Below are 27,352 nucleotides of genomic sequence, written 5' to 3'. Positions count from 1 at the left end.
GCTTGGCTGTTTGAAATATAAAAGGTATTATGTAGGCATCATTGTAGTTTTGTACTTGTGTACCCAGTTATAAAGCAGCTTTGACTTTGAGGTTTTGGAGGCTAATATGCTGTTATGCTGATGACCTGGGTTGGACTTAGTACACATTACGCCTGTTCAAATATGATTCCAATACAAGTAAAAGTTTCTCAGTCAAATTATTACTTGAGTTAAAGTGCTGGAGTGCTTTTTTTAAGGTTTATTTTGGGGCTTTTTAAGCCTTTATTTTAGAGATGGGACAGTGGATAGAGTCACAGAGAGAGAGAGAGAGAGAGAGAGAGAGAGAGAGAGAGAGAGAGAGAGAGAGAGAGAGAGAGAGAGAGAGAGAGAGAGAGAGAGAGAGAGAGAGCGAGCAGGGAATGACATGCGGGAAAAGAGCCACAGGCTGCATTTGAGCCCAGGCTTGCCTGCTTGGAGGACTATAGCCTCTATACATGGGCCACCCTCACTAACCACGAGGCTTTCTGTGCCCCTGAGTACTTGCTTGCTTTGCTGAAAAAGAATCTCAAAACTTTTAATGAATGAAACCTTTATTGCCCCTAGGGGAATTTGCCTTGCAACGAGAGCATACAAACACAATACAAACAAACATATATCAACAAATCATCACGTGATTAAATGAGGGATTTCAGTCGCAAGTTCAACAAAGTGCAGAGTGCCAAGTTCATGCTGTATAATCAGAGCTTATTAAGCAGCAGAATACTGTGTGGTAACAAAGGATGTAATGGCTCTTTTGGTCCTCATCCTGAACTTGCTGTACCTGCGCCCTGAAGTCAAAAGTCGGGCTGCAAAGGGGGTGCAGAGGGTCTGCTGTAATCTTGTTGGCCGAATTCAGGGTGTACTGGAAATGCTGCACATTTGCTTTCCATTGTTGCTGAGTACAGTCAAGAATACATGTGTGTACATTCTGCTACGTTATGTTTATTTAGGAAACATTATTTACATGTTTTAAAGTCACATGCAACAGATGTACAGATCTGTAGCTCTGAAATAAATAAAAGGGGCAATAATAGGAACAACCAAAAATACCTGATTAGCAGGCAAAAATGTCAGCGAGGCTTTACACAGTGAGAAAAAAAAAAACACATTTCAAACATGGGTTTAAGATGTGGCCATGGGCGCTCAGGTGGAGAACCATCATCCTGCTCTGCGGTAGCCATCATTACCACAACTAAATGAAGTGCCAGATCTTTAGGAGGTTTGCTTTGCGTTCAACCGTGAAGACGTGAAGACGCACGACATACGGCAACACCATGTAGACAAACAACATGCAAAACTACACGAACACAGTTCATTGTCTTTCAGGAGGGATTTTAGGAAAATAAAAATAAATTGATAAGCTGACTTTAGATCAAAAGTAGGGCGTAATGAGAACATTCTTAAAAATCTCACTGTGCACCATGCTGCTACCGCCCTTGTTTTACTGTTACAGAAATTTGACCTCAGTATTAGTATTATTATTTTAATATATTTCTTTTTGGGGGCATTTTTGCCTTTATTGGATAGGACAGCTGAAGAGAGGCAGGGAATGTTGGGAGGAGAGGATGTGGAATGACATGCAGCGAAGGGCTACGGTCGGTTTCGAACCCACAGCCACTGAAACGTGGACGATAGCCTCTGCACATTGGGGCGACGCGACACAAGCGCTAGGCTATCAGCGATCCGACCTCAGCGTTATGATTTACAAGTGTTGAAAGCATCTTACACTGTGTCACTGAAACTGAGGAGCACAATCAAAACACCCTCCTTACACACCACACATTTAGGTTCCCTCGCTTTTCCCCTCTCATGAAGGTTTATTAAGAAACGCGTGGTCACATTTCCGTCAGTGTAGACTTCCTCTGTGTGCTGTACGCCCCTATCACTGGGTAGGACATGCACGTACTGTTGAGTAGAGATTACCTCAAACATTTCTTTTCCCAGGGCTTCCTTTTGTAAACAGTTGCAGGGCTTGTGAGTCTTGTTTCCACAACAGCCTAGTTTTCACATTTCCTAAATGCTGTCTCAGTCCTTTTCTTTCCTCCTGCTCAAAACAACATTTATAGTTCATGTATTGCTTAACCCTGGAGGATGTACTCTGACAAGCCGACAGTAGTTTTTCTTCTTACTAATAAAAGAAACAACAGAGGAACAGGGCGTTTTTTTAATAAAATGCTCGGCAGCGCTGGATAGGAGCAACTTATGAGATTTTGTAACAGATGTAGACGAGCACCTGGAAATGATTATTTTTTGTTTGTGTGCTAGTCCCACTGAGATGACTACAAAGATAAAACCCTGGTATTAAACACACACACACACACACACACACACACACACACACAAAAGGAAAATCCTTTGTTTGATCAGAGTCTCAAGGTGACTGCTGCAGGGTTTGCTATTCTTTCTCAGACTGCATATACATTTATTTAATCTCATAAATGATTTTTTTCCCTTGCTTATCTTTCCACGCATTACCTGTTTTTTCCCCAACAATATTAAATACAATAAGTGGAATAACTGACCCAAATACCTGTGTGTGTGTGTGTGTGTGTGTGTGTGTGTGTGTGTGTGTGTGTGTGTGTGTGTGTGTGTGTGTGTGTGTGTGTGTGTATCCCCTGTGACACAAAAGACAGGTGTTATGAAAGTGTGTGAGCCAACTCACCTTTTGGGAGTGGATACATTTCCCAGAATGTGTCACCTTTCACTGTGTCCTTTTTTTTTTTTTTTTTTTAATTCCTCCCCTTCCGGCACACGTTTAGCAAGAGATGTTTGTCAGGTTTTCCTGTTGCCTCCCCCCCTCCCCTCCCCACAACCCTCCAAGCATACGAGTGCGTCATGATTCCCTAACTGTGACGCAGCTGCTGTCGGAGCGAGCTTTAGCAGCTCCCTCAGTACGATGATGATGTCTTACAAGTGGACGACACAGATTGGGCCCTGTCCAATGAGTGACCGGTGGCAGTCGCAGCCTGTGTTGACAGCTTATAGGACTATAAATGTCTACACTGAGTCATTATGTAGCCATGATGAGTTAAGAGTGTTCAAACTTTGTTTTGCTCAGTTCACTCGAATACATTTATTTGATTGTTTTCCGTTATATTAAGGAGGAAACATAAGGATTAGAAACATTTAAGGGTTCGCGCTAGATGTGATTTCCTGTTTTCTTTTTTTCACTTTAAAATTTTGTATCAGTGGTTTTCTGGTCTTAATAACTAGTACAAACAGTGCATCACTTCTCATGTGGATGTCCGGCCGTATGTCTGAATATCTCGCTCTCAATAGGCTGTTGAACGTGTTAGTCTGTTTTGAAAAAACCCCTATTACTGGTTGGCAGGTCCACCCGTCTCTCTGTCTGTTCTTGGAAAGTCCACTGTAGTATCACCGGTGGGGTCTATCAGTAGGCCTGTCTGCTTGGCATGATCTTCTGTATTAGCAGGTGGATCTGGCCGTCGTTCTGTCTGCTTGGCAGGTCCGTCAGTCTGGCTCCGGTAGCTCTGGCTGTCTGTGTAAACAACAAGCATATTCCCTGCAACTTTGTTTTTCCGTATTTGTCAAAGTGAATAATGATAGCCTGGTTCCCCGTCAAGGGACCTGGCTGTTGCGTACTGTATGCGTGCGAGTTCTTTTGTGCAGCTGACAAGATACTAAATTCTCTGGTAACATGCTAATTGATATCTTAGACTAACAAAAACTGATATTAGAACCATCTGTTAGCTTGTCCTCTCAGGGGTAACTACACCGAGAAGAGATCATGGGCTCATACTTTCACATTTCCTGTAGTTTTTCTCTAATTGGTTGAAGTATGTGTCTTTTTTTTTTTTTTTTGGACAGGGCCGAGGTAGAGACAAAAACTGTGAAGAGGCTTTAGATGAGTGTAGCACAGCTTTCTCATGTGCAGCATGGTGATGTTTTCTTTTTATAGCCGTGGTAATGTCGGATTGGTAAGGCTGACTAAATGTGCTTTTTTTTACCAGGAGGCAAATGGTAGACTACACCCCATTTAGGATTTCAGATTGTAGCTCTTAAATGTTTCTGTGGCATTCATTTATATAACTCAAAGCAGCCTGGAGAGGAGCATCAAATCCAATTTGAGATGAATTTACAGGGAGAGTTTTTTTTTTTTTTTCTTCCTCTGACACTGAACAGCGCACAGGCCATCCTCACATCCTTAAAGGGTTTTTCATGAAAGCACAGCCAGAGTTACAGTTATCCTTACCTCAGCAAAACATCTGCTTGGTTCCTCTATCAGCAGCCGTGGTGGCAAAGTGATTTTACATTTTTTTTTTTTTTTTTAAAGTACAAGACTGACAGCAGAGCATTCCTCTTCCAAAACAAGACAACTGCAAACTCAAATTGCCATTAAATTGATGTCCGGCATGAGTGAAAACTATCTGGAGAAACTTTTTGCAGACCCCAAGAGAAGCTAGCAGACTGCCTATTACAGATATGCACTCTATTTCCATGGAGGGTTCAATCCCATCAAGAACATTTCTAAAGGGGGGGAAAAAAACAACATTGAGTGGCAAATCCTTCAAAACCTGTTGCAGTAGCAGCTTCATTTTCAGGCCTGGTAATCCTTTTCCTATGGCTGACCCCACAGGATGGAACTAAAGCCGGAGTGCATCGCTGTAGGCAGGATTGACAGCGACCTTTTGTTCCTTGTCATAGATCACGTTAGTCTGTTTCTTCCGTGTGTTTACTCTTAACGACATCAGTCGCTCTGCTTCTTAACAATTTCATCTCTGTTGGAATTATCTCAACAACTGTTTCAAGTACGACTTGTTTTGGGTTTGCCATTTTGCTATGAATGTCCAGAATGACCAGGGTGATAAATCATTTGGCACTTGTTATTCTAATTTTGTGTCTAGCGCCCCCAACAGTTCTCCCCCCCCCCCCCATTTATATAGACATATTTCTAAATCTTCCTGGATTTTAGATGATGTATCCTAAAGACTTTGGTAATCCTGCATGTGTTCCGTTAATGTCCACCTTGAAGTGAATTGGTTATTCACCCATAGTTGAACTTAATGCATTCTCCTGTACTTTGTGTTTAATGCAAACTAGAGAAAGTTAGCAAGCTAATTATTGCGAGCTCAGAACTAAGATAGTACGCATGGTAACTAAATGCTTAGCTTCAGTTTGTTAGCGCTTTCAGTATGAGTACATCAGCTTTACCAAGTACGGCCACATAGAGCTACAAGCACGGTGTCAGACTAGTAGTCTGGTTACTGTCTAAATGTAGTCTTATTTGATTGGTCATCCTTTTCCTCACCTTAGTTTTCCCTTCTTTTAATTTTTTTCTTTGTTTATTCTTTGCAGACAAGATATGAAGTTTCATCCCAGCAAGCTTCTGGACAGTCGGTCTACAGTGTGAACCGCTTTCGATTACTGGAGGAGAGAAACCGAGCTCTTAAGCTTGAACTAGCCACGCTCCGCCAAGAGAAGCAGCAGTACAGGAAACTGGTAAACCTATTTCCTTACATAGACACACACATTGTTTTTTAGGTTTTTTTATATTTATATTTATATTTTTTGTCTTAACCACCCTGAAATGTTCAAAAACGTATTAGTAGTTTGTTTTCACCTGCAAATAAGAACAAAACATATCTTTGCGTCGACTCTTATCTGATATTGAAACCATAAAGATGTTATTATGGTTGTACTAACATACTTTACACAGGGAGTGTCAGGGAGTGCAGTGGATTGTTGTCCCTGCAGCAGCTTTTATTCTTCAAGGGCACAGCTGTGTATATTGGTGTGACTCGCCCTGGCCCTATGCACATATGCTCCCTCTGTTTGGTCTTGGTTATGCAGACATGTGGGCACGTGTAATGTCGTGTAAAAGAGAGATAAGGCGGGGCATGCGGCTTGGTGTGTTCGTGCATGGGGCCATGTATATTTCCCCCCGAACACTGGATGTTCGTGCATACGTTTGTGTATTTAGTTAATTTGTCCTTTAGAGGCCTTCCCCAGGTGGTTTCCGATGACAAGGTGTGTGAGCCGTCGCCTTGGCAACACGCCCATTTGCGGGAGTTTGGACAGACTGTCAGAAGGGAACTGACAGAGCATGATGGCTACTGCTGTTATCAGCCTCAACGGTTTGCAATACTTAAACAGAGCAGAACACACTCGAGCTCCAGCCAGCTATTGCAAACAAGGTAATGTTTAAAACCAGTGTATCTGTCAGACTATAAGAAGTTTATAACATCTTATTTGGTTTGTGATTGAAAACATTTTGGCTTCCTTATTTTATGCGCTAAAGAAGCATTTATCAATTCATATTTACTGCAGTATCAAAGATCATTTTCAACACTCACCTTTCTGTTGCCTTCTTATCAAGTACACATTTAAAATAAACCACACTCCCCTCCATCACCCTTTTTTCCCCCACTAAAAAACAAATTTGTGAATAAATCTCCTAGGTTGTTCTTTCACGAAATGAGACGAGAAATCACAAATTTAACTCAACATTGTTCACTCTTTAGTGTTTACCCTCTTGATTGTTCTAACACCGTTTCTATTCAAAGAGAGACATGTATGGCAACCTGCCCAGTGTGAGATTTTGTCCGTCTTCACAGCCAGAACGTTGGCACAGTCCCTGCCCTGTTGTCTGTCATCATAGCTAACATGCAGCAGTCAGCAACATAACTCAATAATGTTATGTAATTATGTATGTATGTGTGTGTGTGTGTGTTTGTGTGTTTGTTTCTTACGGGAGGTTGGAGGTAGTCCAGCTGGGTGCCTGGAAGTCTATTTACTGTCACTGCTGACAGCTACAGTATCACAGACTGCATCATGGTCATTCATGCAAAGACAGACTCAGCTATGGATCAGTGGAACTAAGAAAAGCTCAGTCATGTTTATTCTCTTCTAGATTTGCTCATGCAGATATATACTATGGGCTTACACTGTTTGAAGGCAACGAAAAAGGAGAGAAGTATAACAATCATCATCTCTGACTTTCATAACAGATTATTTCTGTTTTAATGTTTGATTTGAAGGGAGCACACGGTGAGGTTAGGGTTAAATGTGTTGGCAGAACTGCCAAAAGACAGAGGGATGCAGACAAAATCTATCAAGATTGAATTTACAAGATTAAGAGTTACGCTGGCAGGAAAGAAAACACTCTGGCACAATCTAGATGGCTGATCAGCCAGATAGTTAGTTATGCTTTAAATTGATGGATTCCATGACAAATCCCCCCCGCCCTCCCCTGCTTACAAAGATATTTATTGTCAGCTACATTTTGTCCAACGTTTTGCATAATGTAACAGTTACCATTGGAAGAAGAAACACATTTTAGAGTATTAGGCGGTACTTGATAGTGGTTTGCATGAACTGCAACACTGAAGTATTAATTACATGATAACACTTAAAAATGATGTAGTCTTTATTGCACAGGTCGCATGTTTAATTCTCCATCCTAAGGCTATTTGTTGCATTTTATCCCCCACTCTCTCGTCTCCTATTCCCCCGTTTATCTACATCTTTCTTTTCCAACAAAAGGCAAGGCTTCATTCACTGTAAAAACACAAAGTTATGTCACTCAGCTCTGCTGTTTCCCCAGCTCTCCCATGGAAAATGGTCCCATTTCTCGATTTGGGACGCCATACTGTCTTAAGTGAGTTCAGGAGCTTTATGATGTTATATTGAAACAGCACTGATCCATCATAATTTATTCTGCATTTTGCAATTGCCTAAAAAATGTTAACTATCAGGCCAACGTTAACTATAGTCCACCATGCTTCTGTGTACCAAAGTTTTCTCCAACTTTCAACAATTGTGTGACTTGGCATCTTTCTTTTCACTTAATGCCTCGGTTGCATAATTACAAGTGCTGTCAGTTGATAAAAAAAAAGATCATGATTGATCAAAGAAGAGGCTGTGATTGATCACAGTTTTGGTGTACTCATATTTACATATAACAATTTTTAAATACTCAAAATGTGCCATATTGGAAGCACCAAATGTCCTTGTGGTTGGGTGACACTCCATGGGTTTAAATCCAACACAGGGCTCATTATCCGTGCGTTATGACCCATCCTATCCCCCTGATTTCTAACTCTCTCCACTGTCTTATTATGTAAAGGTTAAAAGAAAAGAAGCCCAAAACAGATCTGGGGAAAAAAAAAAAAAAAAAAAGGCCACATTGAAATGCAAAGAACGCTACTTGCAGCCTCTTTGCAAGTAGCAAATATCAGTGCATGAAACATCATTATTTCCTGTGTTTGTGGAAGAAAACTGTTATCAAAAGCCAACGGATCTTTTGGGGAACCTGTTGGTGTAATCTTAAGAGTGTGAGGGAAGGTGGGGGGGGGGGGGGTCTGAACTTATGATGAAGTGATGTATAAAGGGGTCTTTTTACAAGCGCAGACTCAAACTAAAGATTTACTTTAACAATAGGCAAAAGTAAAAAAATAAAGGCTTTTCAGTTCCAAATCAAGAGCCACAAGGGAAATAACAACAGGAACACAGATAATGTCTGACAATGAACTGTCAACAAGAGCAAAGGAACACAGAGACTAAATAGACACAGTGGTAATCAGACACAGGTGAAACTAACGACACAGGTGGAGACAATCAGGGCAATCAACACTGGAGGGAAACCAGACAAAGGGAGAAAGTAAGACAAGACAAGAAACACACAAAGGAAATAACTTCCAAATAAAACAGAAAACACTAAAGAAACACAGAGAAGTCAAGAACGTAACAGTGGGTGCATCCGAATTGCCAAGTACCTACTCAATCTTTTAGTAGGCAGTAGTCAGTACCTACTATCCGTGCTGTATACTGTTTAGTACCTACTATTCAGTAGGCTCGCACAGTAGGCAGATATTTGTTCCTACTTCGTCTGATTCATTCAGTCAGGAAGTGGCGTCATTTGCGTTTCCCGAATCGGCCGCATTCACCTGTTTTAAAAAATAAATACATTTATGTTTAGCTTTATTCAAGAAGAGTAATGCACATATACAGTCAGGTAAACAAAAAACAATATCAAAATGTAAATCAAGTAAAAAAAACAGATTAAATAACTAAATAACATACAGTACATACAGGAAAGTACAAATGAAAGACAGTAATATACAGAATATAAAATAAAATAAACCAATAAAGACGCATTTAAATAGTGAAATCATTATTTAAATAGAGGGGGAAAGGTTTTATAATAATGTATACATTTGTTTTAATTTCTGTTGTTAATTTAAAGTAGTAGTGATTTCAGTCGGGACTTTAACTCTAGATTAAAAATTGATTCTATTAATCCCCGCTTGTTTGTTTTGATTTGGAGGCGGACGTGACGTGACGATTTACATTTAATTTCGCACAGCATTGTGGGTAAAATACAATTCATTTCCTGAAAGCACGCATTCGATCCATACTGCATGAAACCTGGAAGTTAGTATCCATACTGAAATGTTCAGTATACTGAGGTGGACCCAAAAAATGCATACTGAATGACCACGAAAGTTCAGTATACTGAAACTCCATACTGAATAGTACACACTGCCTACTGAACTGTGGGTATTCGGAAAGGGTCTGTAACAAAAGAGACAGGAAAGAGAGAAACACAAGGATAAGAAATTACAAAATAAAACAGGAAACACTCAAGACTAAACTTGGAAATATTACAATAAGGAAACACACAAGGGAAACAAGCGACACCGAGGAAGGATGAGACAAAATGAAACAGGAAGCACTAGAAATGTATACCAGAGATTTACACAGGGATTAAAGCAGCACGAGGTATGAATACAAAATAAAACAGGAAATTAATTCTAAACACTGAAAATAACAAAAATGTAAAACTAAACAAGTACAAATCATATTTCATTGAATACTTCTCGCACTGTTATGCTATGGCCAGATTCTCGCGTCTCTCTCTTTTCTTCCAGTTTTTCCCTTTCTACCTAAATGGCAAGAAGAGCTGAGCAGGTGGACTGTTTCCTTGAACAAAAACACACAAAGCCTTAGATGGGTTGCCTGGAAACAATCTGTGACAGACAGTCAGTCGGTACCTTAGGTAAGAAATGACCTTCTGTATGCTGCTAAAAGGCCACAGCTGTCTCTCTGCACACTGTCCCTATGGCAACAATTGTGTACTGCTTGTAGCAGGCCCACGGTGATGATAGTCCTCATGATGACATGGGCCATCCCCGTGTGAAGAGGAACAGCATCTGATCAATAATCCCTAATAGTCTGTGTTGTCTCAGCTGACCCAGTAATCTCCATTCGAACTCCCCCTAATCATAGATGGGAGACAGACCAGAGTTAATAGTAGCTGTGTTAGAATATAAACATGCTACAATAATACCACCACCACCCTCAATATATCCACATTGTTTGGCCTCTCATGTCTGTTTTAACTGATATAAGACAGGCGGAGTTTAGGCTTTTCTTAATTTGATTCAGCTCAGACAGGGTTCTCTCAGATGGCTTAACTAGATTATCTTTCCTTTTTCAGTCCATTTCCCTTTCGATTTATTGTCTTGTTGCTCAAGTACTAAGAGCAGAAAAAAAAGGCCTTCTAGTTGAGCTCTTTTTAAAAATTAATCCGGAAAAAAATAAAAAATAAAAACAAAGCAATGAAATAAAGGAGTCCTGCTTTGAAGATTTGTCTCGCTCACAAGGCATATTACAAACATCCAAGTAGCTCTACAAAGGAAGAATTGACCGACGTAAAGTGTAAGAATTACAGTTTGCATCTAATTCAAATTCAAATAACAACAGATGGTGGTGAAGCTGAATTAGAAAAATTAGCAACACAGGTAAAATAAACCTTGTTGATCAAACTGCTAAGGTGTTACGTTGTTGTTGTTTTTTTAAATTTATTTTATGTTATTGTAAAAACTAAATTATTGAGAGAGGAAAAAACACTCCCTCCAAAATATAAAACGTTATCCACTGAATTTAAATACACACATCCTACTTGATGAGTTCACCGAAATCATACATTTTCTTACTTTATGTGTGAAGCAACACTTCCTTATTAAAATGTGTTCTTGTACGCGTTCAGTGTTGTATGTATTTTGTTGAGGTGTCCCAAATGTTAAATAATGTTCTTACTCAGAGAAACTACATTTGATTTAAAGCTAATTGTTTGGAGGTTTGTGCCTTTTTTTTATGTGGACAAAGGGTGTGCCCTGTGTTCAACTTGGTGGTCATATATCTCCCTGGAGGTAACAGGCATGAAAGAAAACCACATATAAATAATCAATTGTATCCTTTTGTGTTTTATTTATTTAACATGGACATACAGTAACATTGGTGCTGTAACATTTAACCATGCACAAGTTCCAGATGCACTGCTCTTAGTGTTTATAGCAAAATGCTAATTTGCAACACCTGTCCACGGGAGGCTTTTAGAAACAACAGAGATAAAGATAAAAAGGGTAAGAAAAAGAAAACAGTTCAGTTATAAATACATCGCAGTTATGAATGCAACAGGGATAAAATACAGTTACAGAGAGAAAAGTATACGAGCTCATGTGCGTTTAGGTGTGAGAACAATGATTGTTTCTTTTAGTTTATATAGAGCATTGGCCCTGAAACATTGGAAGAAAATCATCAAACTGTTCATGTACGCTGCGATGGCTAGTGAAGTGACAATGAAAATAAATTAAATAAATTAAACTTTTTATTACATTGCCAAACATTGATTTCTGCCTGAGTAGTATTAGTTTAAGTAGTATTATATTTCACTGTCGGGCCTGTAGAGATTCTCCCATTAGTGAGCCTCTTTTTCAGCTTTGTATAACTTTTAATTTCAACTTATATGTCTCTCAGCTCCCCCCCCCACCCCACAGCATCACCTCTGTTTTCTCATGTAAACTACACTTCCCCTCTTGGCCATACTTTTGTCTTCTTTTCATTCTCCATCGCTCTTCCCTTCTTTACTTCATCTTTCTGTGCTTTTTACCTCTTAAGCAGCACACCCAGGCAGAGGGGCAGGATGTAGCTCCTGGTCTGGCCTGTGTAGCTTCATGCCTGCAGTCATTTTAGCAGATGTGATGTGTATCAGGGAGGGGCCATGCTAGTCCATAATCAAATTGCAGACATTTTCTGTGAGTTCATTCCATACACAAATTCTGAACTGAGTTATACTTCCTTCCTCTAAGTGACTGGAACACATTGATATGCAGATAACTGTGGTATATAATGGTGCTGCTTCCTGTGAAACTGCAGCTTTTGAGCTGTATAGCTTTAAAAAAAAAAGAATGGGGGAAAATCTCTGTGTATGATGGCAGAAATGTTTTTTTTTTTTTTTTTGGGTCTGAGTGATACAGAGACAGATAGTTACATAAATATCCAGCCCTGGCTTGGTTTCAGAGGGTATACTTACCGACACAAGTATCTGACACAAATGTGCGGTCCATCTCGTGGGAGCGCTGAATCCTACAAGCCTTTAAAAGTGGAGGGGGGGTGGGGGGGGGTAAATTCTGTTGCATCAGAAGGAAAATACTAAAAATATTGCACTGTCAAAACGCAGGGCCCTCCTGGATTAATTGAAAATCTCCTTAACCGGATTAAATCATTTTAGGGGCTATCTGTGGTATATCCACACTTACACAGACACATGCACAGACACGCGTGTGCCCCCACACGTAAGCTGATGTCAGTATGATATAATAAGTCCTTATGACAAGGCAGCGGAGGCAGTGTGATAGCAAGTAGTCTGTGTTGTAGTTAAAGGCTAAAAGCTGTGAAACTGTGAGGATTAGAGTTGGAACGGACTGTAAATGGAATAATTGGTTGCATGGGGATAAAATTAAGCCTCACATTTCCATGCATGTAAAGTCTAAAAAAAGAAAAAAAAAACATGCTGGGTCGTGCTAACAGTATGTTTTTAAAAAAATAAAAGATCCACAATAACATCTGAATACCTCAGCAGGGGTGCTATTACTGGAGTAAAATGATAGGAATTATTCTAGTATGAAACAATGACTGTTTGTAGCCTCAGTAAAATATGAGGCGTGAACTCCATGCTTAAGAAAAAGAGGCATTACTAAATTCACAACATTTATTTAAGATATTATCCATGCACAAAGGACTCCATGATTAGTCATTGTTGGTCTTGATTTCTTTTAGTTTTGCAGGCCTTTTTCTCATCATGAAGTGATATTGCCGCTGTACTGTGTTTATACGCTAATTAGCAAGTATAGCATGCTAACCTCCACCATGTGATTGTGAAGATGGCCAACATGGTAAACATATAACCTGCTAATGTTCAGCCTCACAGAGCTGCTAGCATGGCTGTTGACTCCTGGTGTGTATTTGTACTTTCTTTAATGGCACATAGAGTATTTAAAAATGTCTGTACAGCATAGCAGTGCCAGCATAGCTCCTGCCTTGTAAATCTGGATGCTCTGTTATAATAAAAAAAAGTGCTTTTATGATTAAATGGCCCAAGAAAAATTAAAATGAACATGCATATATATAACATGCATAAATTACTACATCCAACAATCAATTAAAAGATGCTGTTATCCTGTTTCACAATAAAAATCCCTTGTTTACGGTGCAGAATAGTAATTACATTCAGATGGGAGGTAAAATAAAGATGTCTGGATCTCTTTATTTATGTCAGCTCTGATAATAGGCTGAGTTACACTACGGAGTCAAATGAAGACTTAACCCGTGTAATGTAATTTACACTGACTGCTGTAATGTCACAAGCATTCACTAGGGCTGGGAAATTAGTCCAGTTTCAATTTCAGTTACAATTTTTGCTTCCAGTGGTCTGTTTTGTCCAGAGGTTCTTTCATGTTTGGTTAATGTTTCAAAGTGTTTGTTGTTATATTTGGGCCACAAGAGTCCATAATCACTACCTCCAAAACATAGTTCATTCATTATTATTTATTAATTTATTAGTTGTATATTTTTCACATATTTTCTTTATTTATTCTCGAAAGGCCATTGCTCGTTTCCAGTGCTGTCGAGTGTGGGAAGCAGATGTTGTCAAATCAATGAGAAATCCTTTTATAAAGCCCTTATACTAGCATGACATCATGCGCCAAGAGCAGACATATACCTTTACGGTTAATTACCGTCTATTTTAAGAGCTCTGAGATGAAATTATACACTATACAACATTTGATTTGTATTGATTGTGTAATTATCCACATAGTGATGAAAAACAAATCCTCCCCACTAAAAGTATAGACTGTTTATTAATTCCATCAATTAAGTGTGTATGATAGCAAAAATGGCATCAATCAAGTTTATGACAATTACTGTCATGAAGATAAAAACATTGGGGTGCAGGGAGGGGGGGGGGGGGCTGAGTCTGTCCAGCAGCATCATGCAGGCTGCTGTCATTTCACTCAATTTGGCAGACAGGCAGGAAGGTCCAGACAACAGGGCAGCTTTCCAATAAAACCACCCTTATTTGTAGCCCAGACTCCAAGATGTCTGCTTCGCATTGCCAATGATACTACTAGCACCTAACAGTCCTGATGCTTTCTGATGTAGCTGGCGGTTGTAGCAGTGGAGCTGGCTGATTAATTCAACAGAGTGGATTTCCGCAGATCGCTGCACACGTGTACAGCGTGAGAGAGAAAGGGGGGGGGGGGGGGAATTGAGCAGAGGAAGAGAAAGGGAGAGCGCGGAAAGGGAAAAGGAGAAAATGATGGAGGAGGAAGGGTGTAAAGGAGGAGGGTCTTCGGGGGTGGGGAGAGAGTGAGAAGAAAGGGAGGATAGGAGAGAGAGTCTGTGGAGAGGGGGCGGAGGAAAGAGAGAGAGAGAGAGCGAGAGAGAGAGAGAGAGAGAGAGACACACACACGCAGGCCCTGGAGCTGCTACTGATGCTGATGCTGCTGCAGCCGTTTGACAATTCCCCACCCAGAGAGAGCAGGGAAGAAGGGAGGAGATCAGAGCAAGGAGGAAGAAGGAGTAAGCGACACCTCAGTCAAGATGCTTCGGTGCTAGCCAACACGCACGGTAAATACTAATCCTTTATCACCACTCTGCGTCCTCTTTACTGCTGCTGTGTGTCTCAGTCTCTGCATCAGCGGCTTGAGTGTGTGTTTGTGTTTGATTTAGCTCTTGTTGAGCTCTATATATAGTGCTCAGGGTTAGCATAGCCAAGCAGCTGGGGAAAAGCTGTCTGTGCAGCTGCTGCAGGAGGCGACAGACGTCCACAGAGAGGTGAGAAAGAAGAGGAGGATTTGTACATTTTGTCTCTTTTGGGACTTAATGAGGGGGAAAAGCAACCTTCAGCATCTCTGTGTCTTGGGTGTAGCAGAGCCACCTGTTTGGGGATGTGTGTGTGTAGTGTTGAGGACAGGGGGGGGTGGGGTCTTGGATGTATGGCTCTGATGGTGTGGTTTAAAAATAATAATAAAAAAAGGTTATAAAAGCTTGTGAAAATGTGTGCGTGAATTCTAACAGAGTGCAGGAAAACACTTCCATTTGTGACCCCAGTTCATTGATGACATTTCCGAAAGTAAGTGTGCATATGCGAGCGTCATTATCGGTAGAGCAACGTATGTAGACACATGTTCACATGACCAGTTAGACACACTGGGAGAGGGGAAGCGTGTGGTGCTTTGTCAAACAAATTGATTTTGTGTGTGTGCGTGCGTGTGTGCTTTAACAGTAACCTGAGCTTTTCCTGGTTGCCGCCTGCTGAGGGGTTGCCAGGTGTTGGTGATAAAAATGAACCCATTCCTAACTTATTGACACTGTGTCTCCATCAGTCATTAATCTTCATGAATCCAAGTCTCTTGCTGAATATGTGCATATGGCTCTAAACTCAATGCACTCAGTATCCACTCTAGTAGGTACAGTAGTGGTACACCTACATCAGCTACATCTTATGCAGTCGATAGAATAGAATGGTCAGTCGTCCAATTTGTGCCTTCATGTTCAAGTTTTTAGCAGGCTGTAGTTTGTGATGCTTTTAAGTCCTCTTGTGGATTTAACCCCCCCCGATCATATCAGTGAGTGTAAACCAAATATATGAGATCATCCCATCCAAAGTCCATGTTTCATTCTCTCAGTAAGATGTCCACCTCAACAGACATTTTGGATCAGATCCTTCCCATACCTTGATGCCAAATGCTCCTCAACCTAACCGTCTTTGTCTTTATATTTGTTTCACAAGCATTTCGTTCCCGCTTCAGTTCGTGTAAAGGATTTTTTAAATCTTTTTTTGTGGGAACACTTGTGTGTAAGGTGTTTCGAGCCGCAAAGCTTTTAAGCGTTTAAAAAAAGCCGAGTAGGCGTCTCGATAAAAATGTATTTTGGTAAAAAAAAAGTTTTTTTTTGGGGTGGAAAAAAATATCCACCTGAGATTTAACAGCCATATGTATGTGACAGAGATAGGCACCACAGCTTGTAAAAAAAAAAAAGAAAAAAAAATCATAGTTTTGTTCAGAGCATGTGTGTGGATACCTCCTTATGTTGTGTTGGTGAGCAGAACTGAAGTTGGTTAAATCAGGTTGAAGAGAGAAATCAAAGCTACCCCTGTCCTGCCAATTACTGTAAGGTCTCTGCTGGGTGTGGATGTTCAACTGTACAGGTTCAACCAAGTGTGTGTGTCGGTTAGATGGTTCATCTTCCTGCACCATGCATATGTCTGAATGTATGGCTGTGTGGGTGGGTGGACCAAAGGAGAAATAAGGCAGAGCAGAGAGAGAGAGAGCGAGAGAGTTGGTGCTCTAAACAGCTTTTCTGAAGTCTCTTTCTGCAGCATTTTACTCGTAATGAGCTGTGTAACTTTCTCGTTTTCAATCCCTTTTCTTTTCTTTTTTTTAAGACTCCTCTCTTTTGTCTCCCACTTCCCATTTTCTGCCACATGAAAGTACAAGAAAACAGCTATAGATTTGGTGGGCGCACAATCTTTTACACTCCCCTAATCATATTCCTCCTGCACCATTCTACCATTTCTTCTCCCACTTCTTCGTCTCCATGCGGCAGACTGGGAGGCTGTGCCAGCTGACGTTCAGTTGAATGCCAGAGGGCGAAAGGAGAGGGAGGGAGAGAGAGAGAGATAGGGAGTGGGGGGGGGGGGGGGGGGAGATGGGAACTTGTGTTTTTGGTCTCATGGCTGATTTTCTTGCACCTCTCCTGAGATTATAAGTGAGTCTGGCAGACAAGAGACAGCCTTCTTGACTAATCGAAAATGTTCCTGAGGACATGCAGGCACTGCAATGATCTCTGAACAGTTCAAGCATGGTAGGGGTGTAGCAGAATTGTATATCAGCATAACCTTATAGAGATTTTCCAAATCAAACACATTTTTTAATCCCATTTTTCATACCTAGAATTGAGAATTAGCAGACACAGTACTTATCTGATTGGAGTTTGATTATCAAATATATGTAACGGTAATACTGGACGAAAAACGTTGATTTAACTCTGACCTTTTGCTGGCTTTTGACCATAATTTCTAAATCTAGCTAACGTTATTCTTACAAATGACTTCAAACTTAGTAAGTGATGGTTGTTGCCTATTCTAATTAGCAAAGCAGCAAGGCACTCACCTCTTAATTGTCAGGATGGAGATGGATGACAATCTGACAAAGCCAACTCCACTGTCCTTTCAACCATGTGGTCTCAACTTCTTTTTCCCAAAATACATTGCAAAAACTACGGTAAATTACCGTTTTGTTTCCTTCAAGCAATAAAACAGTAAAATATTGTTATAAACCGTTCTAATACAGTAATGTCCTTTAAACATAACAGGATCATACTGTTGAAATGTCCTTGTAAATGTACAGCAATTTCTTAGAGTGTACTCACCGACAGCATATATCTCATTTTAGTTCAGTATCGGAGGCTGACACAGATTCTGTCATCGGTATCAGAACAACTCTAGTATTTCACATGCATATTTCCCTTGGATTTTCATGCCTCCATGCACACATTTCCACTGTATCAGTAACAGTGTGCAAAGCATGCTCACACTAACTCTCCTCTAAAGCTGTTTTACCCATCTGCATCGTATTGAGTGTATAGTGTGCTGTGTATTGTTTTGGGGGTACTGATATTGTTTTTTGTGATGTTTTATTCAGGAGTGTGCACCCTCTCTGTGTTTCTTTGCTGTAATAACTGTTCATTCATCATGCAGTTAATACAGTGAATATAGAAGACAGCTATTGTTTGCAGTATTATGCAGGCGTACATTCAGACAATATCAAAGGGCATCAGATATGTTGAATGTGATACTTCATTGCTACTTTTTATCATCCTGACACTCCATACCTGAAAGAGAACAGTTTCTATAGCAACCCTGTTATCCCCCTTCCCTCGCCCTCCCTCACCCCGTTATGCATGTGTGTGTGTGTGTGTGTGTGTGTGTGTGTGTGTGTGTGTGTGTGTGTGTGTGTGTGTGTGTATGTGTGTACATGCGAGGCCGCGTAGCCTCGAATACTAACCCGGGCCTGAATATGAGTGAGTGCTGTATTGATTGCTAAGCATACACTCCATGAGTGTTGATGTCATTTAGCCAGCGGGGGAAGCAGAGAGGGAAACAATAAAGGAACATTTCCTCCGCACATTTCCTGGCAGCTTTTCAAGATACACAGAAGTTATATTAAAGGAAAGACACAGAGCACTGCAGAGGATAGGAAGGCGAGGCGAGGAGAGGAGAAGGAGGGTGGGGCAAAGAGGCAAAAAGAGAGAGGAGGGAGACAGGCAGTGTCTGTGGTAAATGGATGTCTGAAGTCTAAATACATATACACTTTAATAAAGAAGAATATGAGGAACTCTTCCATTTATCTTGTCATGCAGGTGGAGCACTCGCTCCTTCACAAAGGATTTCCTATCCTATTAAATAAATGAGTGCAGATGGTTGTTTAAGCCCTGATTCACCTCTTTTGGGGGATTTCAATTCAAAGTACATTCCACAAAATGTTTTTCCAGTTATGTATCTCCAGATTGTCAGGCTTTCATCCTCCGTCCTCTTAGTGTTAGTTAAGGACACCGTGTGCAGAGTCCTCTTAATGACACCACTAAGAACCTCTTCGACCCTTAACCAAGGTATACGGCGTTGTTAATGGTTTTGACATGCGTGTAGGAGAACGTAGTGGACCAAAGTGCCCTTTCTAAAAACTTCATTTTGTGGCCTATTTAACTGTTATCGCCGCCATGCTTTGCGAGCCCTTTAGCGAAAGGATCACGCTGATAAAAGGCCCGTTAATTCCGCAGCACTAATTGTCTCCCACTGTCACTTATTTATGTATTTCTTTGGGTTCTCTTCTCCCTCTCCCCTTTTCTCACATGATCACACCTTTCTCTCAGGTCTGTTGTTCCTCTAAATAACTACTTGATTACCTTTTTTTTTCCCGCTAAGATGTACCTGTCTTGTGTGCCACTGTCTTCTCTCCTCACTCAAGCCCGTCCATTGTCCTCTCTTCAGTCCCCAGTGTTCCGTGTCTGTTAAGGCTTGAATGATTAAACATAGGAGTGGAGCCTTTGGTGGACTGAACACCAAGGGCAAATGGATGCGGTGGTGGTGGAGGGGGTGAAGCAGGGACAGAGGAGTACACAATGTCAGACAGAGCAGCCTGCTCGGATACAGATGACATGACAGAACCTGTGCTGCTGTAACTGTCACCTACTGCTCTCTGCCACTGAGTCCTGCTCACTTGAGACCGAAAACTCACATGTATCCGCCGTGCAGTGCTGCAGGAGCCGTTTAAGAACACTGTTACAAGTGACCAAAAACTATTAGAAATGTTTGATACAGTAAAATCAAACCTAGGAACATTTTTATGTGAAGCAGATGAACTGCTTCCCCTTTTATAATTGAGTGTTTTAGAATCCCAAGGTCTTACTTTCCAACTTTCTCAACGTTCAACAGACATCTGTGTTTTTGAAAAAGGCAAAAGTCACAGAACGAAAAATAAACTCCTGGCTTTGGAGGTTTTGGGTGAAAAAGGTAGAGACGTAGCCATGGTAGCAGTCCCACTTTTTGGTACTCAAGCTTCCCACAAAAGAAGTGTCCTACTTGTGCAAAGGAAGCAAAACTACATAAAGTACGCCATGGATTTGTTTCTATTGTGGACCAAATCACAGAGTATTTCACAATAAAAGTATTTAGTGCAACATAACAAGCAGGGAGGATGCTCACATTAGCTTATGAAGAACCCAATGAAGAGAAATAGATACAGCAAAAGAGAAGTATCTCAGTGAGGAAAGGAAAGAAGAGGAAGTGTTAAAGGTTCATGATCTAGTGTGATAACAGGACGGGAAACTCCCATGCCCGGCGTTTATTTTTACACAGAGCTCTGGAATTGTCCAGGACACATTGGGAGGCTGACCTGAGACACTTTAAGTAATTTCTTGTGACTCATAGATTAAAACAAACACGAAAAAAAAAAATTAAATAAATTATGATAATTAATTCTGAATCTCCCGGCAGCAAATGGAAAGATGCCAACACTAGCATAACGTTCTCCCAGAGTGTCGTCTTTGTTAGAAGACGCTCTGCAGCATTTTGAAGCTTCTGCTGAGGAGTGTGAAACTCTGGGTTTGCACCGTTTGCCATTGCAGAAGTCCCTTAGTTTGTCCTCATGTGCTCTGTTTTTTGTAATGCGATAAAGATTACAGTAGTATCTATTTCAGATTGATTTTTTTTTTTTTGGTCATAAATCCAGATTGTAAACCCCCGTAAGAAAAGCAACGAGAGGGAAACCTTTGGCTCAAGCTCTGTCGGTGTATTTCTAGCATACTGTACATTTTAGCAACTGTGCAATGAGGTCAGACGTAAATTATTTAGCACTTGTGCAGTATGTTTTGCTGCAGATTGGGGTCATGTGAGCATGCATTTGTGGGTATTGTGCACATATAGGACTGTGTGATGAAAAGTGTAGATTCATGGAAGTATATGGATTTACATGTGCTTAAGCATTTTAATGTAACCTTGTGCATGTGTGTTCATGTTTTCTTTGTGTTTGTGTGTGTGTGTGTGTGTGTGTGTGTGTGTGTGTGTGTGTGTGTGTGTGTGTGTGTCTGTGTGTGCGCGCTTGTGTATTCTGAACATGAAGGTCCATCCAAGCATTATGTGAGCATGAAGGCCCAACGGAGCACATGTAATCCCTAACCAGCTCTTGGGCTCTTCATTAGCATTACACTGATCTTCCTCAGAACTTATTCTTCAGCCCTCTGATATTCTCTGTGTGGCCCCCGAGGGAACAATAGGTCCTGTTCACATCAAACATGTTATGTCATCGATGTGACTGGAAGCTCAGCTGCCCACGTCATGGGAGCACTATTTCACAGTGACTGCCTGCTCCCACAGTATATGTACATACGGTACCCGCACACTTCAACATGAAAACTCCCTTGCCCTGTTTACTCCCTATGGGACATGTGTATTCTCAGGAGAGGTCCGATGTTATGCCCAGAGGACCCTCCACATACAGTACAGCTGGAGAACCCCCGAGTTCAAAGTCACAGTTGATATGCTCACACATGCTCTTTCTTTCTCCCTGACCCTGTTCAGACCACATTCAGACTGGATTATACTCAACTTTAAAAAAATAAAAATAAAAAATGCAGTTCACATCTGGCATCAGGCTTTGCCTGAGATGTCAATTTTTATTTGTTAAATGTAGCAAACTGTGACTGCTGCTGCTCTAAAACATTAAAGGTCCCTTTATATTGTGGCATTTTGGGCTATCTTGCAGGGGTGGAGCAGCGAATTCAAAAGGGTGAGTGTTTTAAGGCTAAATCCCCCCGTGCCTTCAGCCCCCATTGTAGTCTCAACAACAATATAGTTCAGAATAAAATACAGTGCAGTCTTATATCTTCATCAGAAAACATATGCTCATAATATCTTGTTCAAGATTTACTCCTGAGAAACTCTTCATTCCAAGATCCTGTTATCACCTCCATTCACCTGCTATAGTATTATTCAATGACTTAAGACATTCTAGTGTCAGATAAAGAAAGAATATGAAAAATAAATATGAAGGATATAGTTAAATAACCATATCTTATCTACCCAAGAGCAACAAAAGTTTCCCACAGAGATCAGTAAAGTATTTCAGATCCTGATATAATGATGACAAACCTCTGAACTGTTCACCTGTGCACCTTCATCCTGTCTCATTAAGATAGAAGCCTGGCGTGATTCCCTGTCCTAAACAACAACGCAACATTTAAAGGGATGAGATAATGTTGGGGGAAATAACTTTTAAAAAATGGGGTTAAGCTTAAATATCTTTTTCTGTCCCTGTCTCCAATAAACCTAATGAAACTTTAGGATGTCAGTACAAATATTTAGCTGGGATCCTATTGTGAGAAACTGTAACTGTCTGACAATTTTTTAACTTTAGTGAACAAGTATAAACTGCATCCCAATAACGCAATTCTACCCCCCGCACAGCAGCCACCTTCACAACTCCTAAATGTATTTCAAATCATTTTATGGTGTGTCATATCATCAGATTTAAGTGTGTTATAGCGAGGACTTGTTTTGTGGTTTTTGCTGCATCGTCAAAAAACGAGTATTGCCAGTTGTATTCCATTTTGTTCTTCAGATGGCTTGAATTCACAAGCCATTCATCACACAACCTCACATGCCTCAAATTCAGCACAGTACAGTCTGACACAGATTGGAATCAAGAACCATCTTGCACAGTGGGACGTCTGATGATCTTGTAAGGTCGGTGTTACTGCACAGCCTGTGGATGCCTTCAAGCTGCAAATAACAATGGTTTCTACTGCTGCTCAATATGTCCATTTTTGATAAAGATGCAGTTCAAAGTTTAGTCTACATCATAGCAGAACATCGTAAATAATGCCAGTTTCCATTACCCATTATGATATAACATTTTTATATCGTCTGATAAAAGGTTTAAAACCTCTATCGTAAATATACTGTTTGTTTTGAGTAGTGGAAAGTGTCAATTAACAGGAGAGGACATTGCAAACTGCGACATTCATGTTGCAAAGCGTGAGAAAGACCCCCGTGCTTGAGAAAATGATCCTGACCCTTCGCTTTTTTGTTCATTTTTTCTGTTAGTTTTATTCAGCTCTTCTGTTTGTGTGTAATGTGGTCACATTCACCCCTCAGCATCTGTGGAGAGTCAAAAAGCTAACGCTGTGTAAACTGTGTCACCTGAAATATATAAGGTATGAACTGTTATGTAGACAACATACACACAAGTACAAACGTTAAAGAAAGCAGGCAGCGCTCCGATGAGAAACAGGAGAAGTGACAGAGGAGGTGAAAGTGGATGTGTGTAACGTGGAGGAGAAGTTAATCTCTCCTGACGGTAGCGCAGGCCTCTCCCTGCCTCTCCCTGCCTCTCCCCCCCCCCATCTTCCCCATAAACTCTGGAAATGTCTCCTGCTCTGCGAGGGGCTGGCAGTGGAGTTCACGTGCACACACACACACACACACAGTAATACACACACTTAAACACATAACAGGATGTAAAGGAGCCAGGGCGGTAAAAAGCAAAAAAAAAAAAAAACGTCGCTGTTAAGAAGTTTACTTTGCTCTTCCATGTAGCAAAAAAGTCCAGTATACATCCCTGAAGGCGTTTTATTTTTGCTCATATTTCAGATCATTAACGCTTCAAATTGTGTGTAAGTGCTTTTACAGTCAACATTCTGTGACTGTGTAGCTGAGTTTTCTTTCAAATGTTTGGTCGTCCACATTTTTAAATCTGCAGCCACATTTTTTATTTGAACATTAATTTTTTTTCTTTTTTACATTTACAGAAACAACAGGGTTTCCCTTCATTTATTAGAACATTATTGATCATGAAATCGTATGCTTTTAACTTGATAGAGTTCTTAACTGTGTTTATTATGGAATTGAATTCCTTGACACATTAGGAATTTTCTAAATCCGAAGGACTGGAACGCTGTGAATGTGCAAGAGCTTAAGGCTAATGTATGCCTAGAGATGCTAGTTATGCAACTCATTCATGGTTGCATGCGCACAGAGATACACAGACACACAAACTCCAGCTCATGTTCCGCTATATCAGTGTAACCCACTGCCATCTGCGTCCACAGTTTATACGTATTTGAAATGGCCTTGCGGGTGTAGTGACTGTGACACACAGAAACCAACCCCCACACACACACACACGCACACGCACACGCACACGCACACGCACACGCACACGCACACACACACACACACACACACACGCTCCACAAAAATAGATTCGCAACACATGTATGACTTATGAATGAGGCACCTGTAGAGACACATAGGTGGCATAGGTCGGATGAATGTCAGCTGATAATGTGTTGACACATAGGAGGGGAATATTTTGAGTGCAGGTTGATGAATAATCTATTGATGACATTTTGGTTAGAATCACACTGAACTGCTCTTCATAATAAGCACATAGAAAGGGAAAAGGTTGCAGGGGCGCTGGTGGCCTGGTGGTCAGTTTGCACGTCCTCATGTACCGAGGCTTTTGGTCCTACAAGCGGACGGCCCGGGATCATGTCTGGCCCGAGGCTCTTTTCATGTCATCCCCCACTCTCGCTCTCTCTCTCTCTCTCTCTCTCTCTCCCTCTCTCTCTCTCTCTCTCTCTCTCTCTCTCTCTCTCTCTCTCTCTGTCTCTCTCTCTCTGTCTCTCTCCCTGATTTCCAACTCTGTCCACTGCCCTGTCTATCTAATAGAGGAAGAAAAAGCCAAAAAGTAAACCTTAACAAAAAGATTGCAGTCTAAATCCTGAAAGATGGAGTTAAAAAAACAAACATTGGCACACATGAAAACAGCAAATTCCTTCATAAGAATGCACTGTGAGTTCTTCAGGTGTTCTGCACGTGATGTAAGTGTTTGCAGCTTTGTTTAAATGTATCCCAAAACCTCCCGAGACCTTCAACGGCTGGCCACAGAAGCCGATGTTTGGTTGAAGCCGCACCTTCAGTTGTGGCAAGGCAAACACACTTTATAAGCCCTTTCAGAGGACCCAGTCTGTGTTACATATCATATTCTATGCTGCAGTGAAGACCTTACTACTGCTCCATGATAAATCTGCAAAAATGTCCCTCATTTTCATAAGCACTTCCTTAAGTGGGGGATGTACAGTGCCAACGTACAGCTGCACTTAAGTTAACATCCACCTTGAAAGTGGGTCCTGTTTCACATGCGTTATATTGTGAAGTGGTTTTATTCCATCATTCTTGTTTGATTTAGTCCATTAACAACAATTTCATACGCATAATACTGCCCGCCATCTTTTAGACATGGCCAGATTGTGTGTCCCCTTCAGTCAGTCTGTGGTTTCTTTTCATTTCAGGGTAGTATGGATTCATCACTGTGAAAATATACTCCCAAGCTAAAACCACACAAAGATGTTACAAGTAGTATTTGTTTTTATATTCTCAATGAGACAGCTCACATATTTTTTTTTTGTTAAAGCCTATAGTTTCAGCCCAAATGTTTATAACCCTTTGATATTGCAGTGTAATCTTCCTCATGACACGTTTGCAGAGCTGATTTTGTCAATATTTTACATCCATTTCTGCAAGCTGGAAGTCCCTCTTTGTGTCTCCTCCAGGGCTTTGTACTATTCAACTCAAGTGAGAAAAGCCTCGTCAAATCTTGATCAACAGAGTATCTTGCATGGCTTTGTGTCATGTCACTAATCATTGGAGTGTGTGCAACGTCTTGATTGTGCGTGTTATGAACAAAATATGGATCCGCTCTCTAAAAGATTGCTCCAGTGGGAACAAAAGCGGTCAAAAAAAAAAAAAAAAATAGCAAGTTTGAAAACTATTCTCTATGGAAACAGATGATGTTTGTTTAAAGCCCACGTAGGGTTTCTTACCTCACCAGCACAAGTCTTTCTTCCTCTCTGTCCTTGTGAAAGTTGTCTTTGATGTGTTGAACTATTGCATGTCTTTTGTGCAAACAAATGAATAGATTGATGGTGGCAACAAACACACACACACACACACAAAAAAAGTTAGTTGCTCTATGATTCAGACATGGAGCTTTGAAATGTGACCCAGCAATGCCAAACCACCAGCGCTGTTTTCTTTTCTTTTAAATCATACGAGGTGAAGGCAGGATGCTTCCTCTGCGCTCCAGTTCTAACAGCATTTGTCTGCAGCTAAAGAGCTGTCCATGGTCCTGAATGCTCCAGACATTATACAGTGCTGAACAGACAGCTTGGCAGACAAACAGACCGTTGCTTTCATACTCACATATATTGATAGATGTCCTGTTCAACCAATGAGTAGATTATCAGTCGAGGGATTGATGTGTTTATAAAATCAGGGCTGCAGTCTGAGATTGAAATAACCTCATTAAGAACTGTGAAGTCTCTGTTTGAGGATCAGTCACACAAAAAACAACAACAAGATGTACTTTATATAACCTTCAAAGATAAACAGGAAGCAGATTAGGTTTTAGAATAGAAGATCTATCGCACAAGGTAATTATTGCTAATATGTTCTCTATTACAAACTTTAGTTTTATACTTTAAAAAAGATGACATAGTATGATTGAAAGCTGCTGATTCTTTATATACTACTACATAAAAAAGCCCTGTTCAATTCTTCAACTAAATGAACACATGCTACGTGTCTCGTACTTTACCGGTGCTCCCACTGAAGTCAGCACATGTCGTTAGTGTCTTCTCCAAGTGGAACAAAGTGTTTCCACCATGACGTCTGATTAATGACAATCCCCAGTAGCAATCCTCTACCTCCGAGAATTCCCATTTAGAGTCAGCATCGTAGAAATCTCTGCACCCGTGCTTTTCATCCTTCATCAATTATAGCTTCTCCGGGTTTTAACCGCTACAAATACTCGCTCATTCTTACTCAAATAGCACATTGCAGGAGTTGGTGTTACTTGTATGTATGATCCCCACTACTTCTAGCTCCCACATTAAGCCGCTTCCAAAATCCTGCCAATGCAATTTTCTGTTGGCAAGATTCGAACGTTCCAATTAATTTCTATTAACGGCTGTTTTATTCTGAAATGGCGCATCCACAATTCCAAATCATCCCAGTTTCTTAAATACATTTTGAAACCTGTATCACTGTGAAATAGAGCATGTTCAGGATTTGAAAACCCTCACTGCCAAATACAGACATACAGAGAGAAGAAGTACATTTGCATTGATTATACAAAGCTGGATGTGCTCTGTAATGAAGAGAGGGAATTATTTTCAAGATTGTTACCATTCATACCCAACCCAATTAGGATCTGTATGAATAATTGTCAGTTCACCCAGTGAGTACTTCAAATGAAATACTCTCACTGCTAAGCTCTCCATCATAAGGTACTGTAACCAAGTGGGAAATACTTGGAAAAAAAAGCGTCACTTCCTGGTCTGGTTTGGACTGGATCAATCAGAAGAGTTCATATGTCAGAGGAGATGACGCAGCAGCTTTATTCAGGCT

The 27,352-nt window shown here is 40.7% G+C and overlaps 1 protein-coding gene across 9 annotated transcripts in view; it reads left to right on the top strand.

Annotated features, from left to right (window-relative positions):
• Window positions 1-5,341: 5,341 nt before the first annotated feature.
• The window catches only part of rimbp2a (RIMS binding protein 2a), a 62,026-nt gene continuing 40,015 nt past the window's right edge, over window positions 5,342-27,352 (top strand). For 2 of the 9 annotated variants that reach the window (XM_065965514.1, XM_065965515.1), the window contains exon 1: window positions 14,706-14,952. The gene's annotated coding sequence lies outside the window, so the exon portion shown is untranslated. Of the gene's footprint in view, window positions 5,479-14,704; window positions 14,953-27,352 lie in introns of those variants that run through there. The other 7 variants (XM_065965518.1, XM_065965512.1, XM_065965517.1 and 4 more) reach the window with 7 other exon arrangements.

Source organism: Labrus bergylta, chromosome 17, assembly GCF_963930695.1.
Source record: "Labrus bergylta chromosome 17, fLabBer1.1, whole genome shotgun sequence".
NCBI lineage: Eukaryota > Metazoa > Chordata > Actinopteri > Labriformes > Labridae > Labrus > Labrus bergylta.
This window is presented reverse-complemented; position numbering and strand designations above follow the sequence as displayed.